Raw genomic sequence first — 5,828 nt, forward strand, 5'->3', positions numbered from 1 at the left:
CATAGAAATTCTTTTCTTTTTCCTCTCCAAATTTTCCAATGTTTCGGTGATAGAAAAAGACATTGTTTGTTCGTTGATCACTGCAGAGGTGTTATTGCTTCAATCATCGTGTTGTTGTATCCTGGGAGACATTTGACCAACGTTTCTCCAAGTACTGTAGGAGCGGTCGAATCTGTCTTAAGAAATCTGTGTAAAACAGACATCAACATCTAGTAAAACTCGTTTCTTCTTTTTTCAATTTCTGGTTTTTGTTATGTTAATTATTGGTTTTTTATATCTGATAATTTAAATATAAATTATTCAATTTATTTTATTATATATATAAATATTTGTTTATTTATATTTATATATTTTTGTTTGCTAACGTGTTTTGTCCAACTGTTCTCACTTATCAATCCCATATTATGTTATAGTATAGGTTAGCTTATTATTAAAGTAATAAAATATTTTTGAAAAGTATTGTTTATAAAAAATGTTTTTAAAAAATTGATGATATTTTCCAAAAATGTTTTAGGAATATAAAATGTTTATTGTAAAATAAAAAAATATGTATTTAAATAAACTTAATTTTTTGCCATTTGAATTAAGTCAAAATGTCAATTTAAAAATTTAATTTGGTTTGAAAAGCTATATACCTGTTTCTTAAAAACCAGTTTTGAATTTCAATAAGAAAGAAAACCTAAATATCTGTGGCCCACTAACTTTTAGAGGTACTAACTGGCTAATGTTTGCACGGAGCTCAACTACTATAAATTGATGTTCTTAGACTGTTGATATTTGCAAATAGAACTAGCAATGGATATAGTTATAGTGAAAGCAAAATTAGTTGAGCAAACATGGTCAAATCCCTTGCTTCTTTCGCTTCTCGTCTTGTTCCTCAACTTATTCCTTAACTTCATCAAGCGTAGCAAGCTCAAATTGCCACCATCGCCACCCAAACTCCCCATAATTGGCAACTTACACCAAATAGGCACACTCCCTCATCGTTCTTTCCGAACTTTGTCTACCAAATATGGCCCTCTAATGTTGTTACACATTGGCCATACTCCAACTCTCGTAGTTTCATCAGCTGAACTGGCTGAAGAAATGGTGAGAAACCATGACATTGTTTTCTCAAACAGGCCTATAACCACACCTGTAAAAATCTTGCTTTATGGGTGCAAGGACTTTGGGTTTGCACCATATAGTGAGTACTGGAGACAAGCTAGGAAAATTTGTGTTCTTCATCTTCTAAGCCTGAAAAGAGTGCAATCATTTCAGTTTGTGAGAGAAGAAGAAGTTTTAACACTGATTAATAAGATCCGTGGTAGATGTCTCGATGCTAGTCCAATTAATATGACTGAGATGTTGCTTGGCACCTCTCACAATATAATCTCTAGGTGTGTGATTGGGCTGAAGGGTGATGAAGAAGGTGGAAGTGGAGCTCGATTTGGGGAGGTAACCAGAAGATTTATGCATCAGATTTCGGAATTTAATGTTGGGGACATGTTTCCTTTATTGGGATGGTTGGATGTTCTTTCTGGGTTTATTGGTCGACTGAAAGAGACGGCTAAAGAAATGGATGAGTTCCTTGATAAGGTGATTGAAGAGCATATGGCTTTGAAATCCTACGATGAAAAAGACTTTGTGCATATTCTCCTTCAGCTTCAAAGCGATGGCATGCTCGGCACTGATCACTCGGGACCACTTCAAAGCTATTTTGGCGGTCTTCTTTCTACTTTTTCATCTTTTAATATTTTATATTAGAATTGATGACCATAACATAATCATGCACGTAACTTGACTTTTGTTGTATATGGATATTACAGGACATGTTCGTGGCAGGAACCGAAAGTGTGGCAACAGCAACAGAATGGACAATGGCTGAACTGATGAGGCAACCGAATATTATGAAGAAAGCCCAAGACGAAGTTCGAAAGGTGGTAGGAAAGAAACCCAAGATAGATGCAGAAGACATCCATCGCATGGACTACTTGAAATGCATTATCAAAGAAACATTGAGATTACATCCACCGGCTCCTCTCATGTCTCCTCGACAAACATCGACGAGTGTGAAATTGGGAGATTACCATATCCCTCCCAAAACAACAGTGTTTGTGAATGTGTGGGCAATCCAAAGGGATCCCAGGTTATGGGAAATGCCTGATGTATTTTATCCCGAGAGATTTGAGAATGTGGAATTCGATTATAAAAATCCCAAGAGCTTCCAATTCATCCCCTTTGGAATAGGAAGGAGGACTTGCCCCGGAGTGTCCTCCGGCCTTATTGCTGTTGAATATGTAATTGCTAACCTTCTCTATTGGTTTGACTGGAAGTTGCCCCCTCGTATCTCTGCTCAGAACTTGGACATCACTGAAGCTTTCGGGTTAGGCGTTTGCATGAAGTTCCCTCTCTGTCTCCTGCCAATGCCTTATCGTCCTTAGTCCACCTAGTTAACATTTCCAATTCAAGTCCATTTCGCTCCCACCTAAAGCCATTTTACTATGCTATGAAATAATGAAGGAAAAGAATAAGGGTACTAGATCTAGCACATAATCTGCTCTACTTGCACCACATTGTTTTGTGATTGAATTTAACTGTGTTTGTTTCCATGTGATAAATAATTTTGCATATCATCCCTTTCCATTTCAAAATTACATTTATCATCCTCCTAAAAATGTTTCATTTTCATCTACGCTGTATTGATGATGAACTAGGAATTTAATTTTCCACCATTCAACATACTTCATTTTAACTTAAAAGAGTAATTGATTTTTACATAAAATTTTTAAATATAAAATTTACATATTTTTATTTTTCATTCATATTGTACAGTCCAATTTTGGCCTGAGCCAAAATAAAGCCAAACCAAACTAAACCTAACAAACCCCAAACCAATATCAAACCAAAACCCAATTAAAAACCATCAGCCCAATAACAGAAAAAAAAACAAAACAAAAAGAAACCCTAGCCCTTAGGTCTTCTAATCAGCCACCATTGCCACCCTAGCCTCTGCACCGCTTGCTGCTGCTACCTTGTCACGTCCACCGCCCTCAAGTTGCACCTACACACAAGCAACAGTGATAGCTAAAAAATAGATTAAAAAGTATTGTAAATGACTATAAAAGCCATTATAAATCAAATGTATTTTCTCTGGACACAGATGAATACAAAAATAGTGTTTCAAACATACATTTAAATACAAAAGAAAAACAGCAAGCAAGCAGAAAAAGAAACCAGGTCCAAAAGCATATTAAAGGTATTTTCCTTTTTATTTTCTTCTTTTTTTAAATCTGTTATATAAGTATACTTATCAAAAAAGAATCAAAGGGAATAAAAAGGGAAAGAGCATACCTAGTTCTTCGATTCGGCCGAAAAGAGGGAGGTTTTTTGAGTTCCGGCCGCCGGAGCTCCCACCGCGATCATGCTGAGGAGGAGAGTGATAGAGAGAATGGAGAGTCTTTTGTTTTTCTTTGAGAAGTTTGCTAAAAATGAAAAAAATTAGATTTTTTAACTTAAACAATGAAATGAAAATGATGCCGTTTTGGCTTAGTGTCTATGGACACTAAACGGCGTCATTTTGGTGTGTAACGGGTCGACCCGACCCTCTAAGCCAAGGTCCGCGTGTTTTCTTTTCAGAAGGGCTAATTGCACTTTCAGCCCTTCCGCTTTTCAAGTGTTTGGCAATCAAGTTTTTTTTTTTATAATTTTTATTTATACCCTGTGTTTTATCTCAATTACATCTTAGCCCGCATCTGAACAACGCCGTTTTGGAGAGAAAGGATAATTCCTATTTTCGTCCCTCCACGTTGTGCGCGTGTTGTAATGCAGTCCTCCCCCTCCTTTTTGTTTCGAATTTACCCCCTAACTTCTGTTTTAAGCCCAATTTAGTCATTTTTTTAGTTATTTAGTTACTTTGTTATTAAATCAGTTATTTTTATTTTCTTTGCTATTATTTTTATAATCATTAATTATTATTATTTCTTTTATTATTATTACTATCATTATTATTTTTAGTAGTAGTATTATTATCATTACTTTTTATTATTGTCCTTACTATTGTTATTCTTTATTATTATTATTATTATTATTATTATTTATTACTATTATTGTTAGTTTTATTATTACTGCCATTATTTTTATTATTACTGTTATAATTATTATATTTCTCTTTTGAAATTTATTTACTTATTATTATTATTATTATTACTATTATTGTTAGTTTTATTATTACTGCCATTATTTTTATTATTACTGTTATAATTATTATATTTCTCTTTTGAAATTTATTTACTTATTATTATTATTATTATTATTATTATTATTATTTTTAAAATACGTTTATGTTATTCTTATTCTTATTTGTTCATTTATATCATTTTATATATAATTTTAAAACTTTTTTTATTTATATCATCATTATGGTTAATATTATTTTAAGTTGTTTACACCATATTTATTTATTTGTTTAATATTAGTTTTTTTAGTTTCCAACTTTAGTCCTTTTACTCATTATTTCTTTGGCTTGTTCATTTTATTTTCGTCCTTATTATCATCGTTCGTATATACGCGTTTATCATTCTGTGACGCAAATTAGCATCGCAATTCATTTTCACATTTTACTATAAATTGCGTTATATTTTTACTCGATACACTAAAATGTTGTTTTAAATAAGTAATATTTCGTATTTCGAGATTCGAAAGGTCGCTCCCTAACTTACGGGTTTCGATTTTCTCAATAAATCCGAACATACGAATGTTTTAAAATTTTTTAAAATAATCTCGGTATTAAGAAAAATCATATTCTAACTTACGGGGTATGATTTCTTTCTAAAAACCGAGAAAATCAAATATCTTTCAAAAATAAATAATTTTCAGTATTTATCCTCATTTTGGAGATTCAAGATATTGTGTCCTAACTTACGGGGTATAATTTTTTTCCTTGATTAACGTGAAATACGTCATTTTTCTAAAAAAATTTAATTAAATAATATTTTAACAAAGGATCGTACTTTTAAAATCTTCGAAGTTCTCAAATTTACGACACTAAGACATTAATTAATCAACTAGGTATCAAGCTTGGGCGTATCGAGGGTGTTAACCCTTTCTCGTGCATAACCGACTCCCGAACCCGTTTTCTGGATTTTGTAGACCAAAAATCATAGTTTTAATAAATTTAAATTTTTGTTAAAACGACTAAATTACCAGGTGATTCGATCACACCTAAATAAAAAGGATTGGTGGCGACTCCCTTTTTTTTCATTTTCAAAATAAAATCGACTTCGTTTTTTTCAAAAAAAATGGTTTCGACACATATAATCAACATAATTTAATCTAAATACATTTTTAACTTTTTTCACTAAAAAAAACTTTCACATAAGTTCAATTGTATTTATAAAACCAAAATAATATTTACTTTATAATCTAAAATTAGACATTTGAAACGCGCACAACCGTTATCACTTAAATTTTATAAAAAAATTTATTTTAGTCCATCAGTTAATTTTTTCATGTCTTTTAATTCTTAAATTTACGTTGTTTGTCAAAATCACCTCAAATAAAAAAAGATAATGTTTATAAACTTTACTGACGAATATGACATTAACAATTAATTAATTTTTTAAAATTCAACAAATTGTAAAACTTATTAAATATATATATAAATATATTTTAAAATTTTTATTTCTTTTTAAAAAATAATTAATTATTGACATGATATATAGATGGATCTCACGTTAGAAAAGTTAATAGACATTAACTTTTCCATTCATTTTGGATATTATGACAAGTTAGAAAAATGCTTCTAACAAGAAATGTTTTTTAGAAAAGTTCTACGTGGGATGTAAATT

General features: G+C 31.3%; 1 long non-coding RNA gene and 1 pseudogene across 1 annotated transcript; one reads left to right on the forward strand and one right to left on the reverse strand.

Annotated features, from left to right (window-relative positions):
• Positions 1–773: 773 nt before the first annotated feature.
• LOC107897132 (cytochrome P450 71A1-like) lies at positions 774–2,929 on the forward strand (annotated as a pseudogene).
• Positions 2,765–3,822, reverse strand: LOC107897133 (uncharacterized). The gene is made up of 2 exons (XR_001684046.2): positions 3,334–3,822; positions 2,765–3,043 (listed from the first exon to the last, which is right to left on the reverse strand). It is a non-coding gene; the product is annotated as an uncharacterized lncRNA (long non-coding RNA).
• Positions 3,823–5,828: the final 2,006 nt, after the last annotated feature.

The sequence above is a fragment of the Gossypium hirsutum genome, chromosome A10, assembly GCF_007990345.1.
Source record: "Gossypium hirsutum isolate 1008001.06 chromosome A10, Gossypium_hirsutum_v2.1, whole genome shotgun sequence".
NCBI lineage: Eukaryota > Viridiplantae > Streptophyta > Magnoliopsida > Malvales > Malvaceae > Gossypium > Gossypium hirsutum.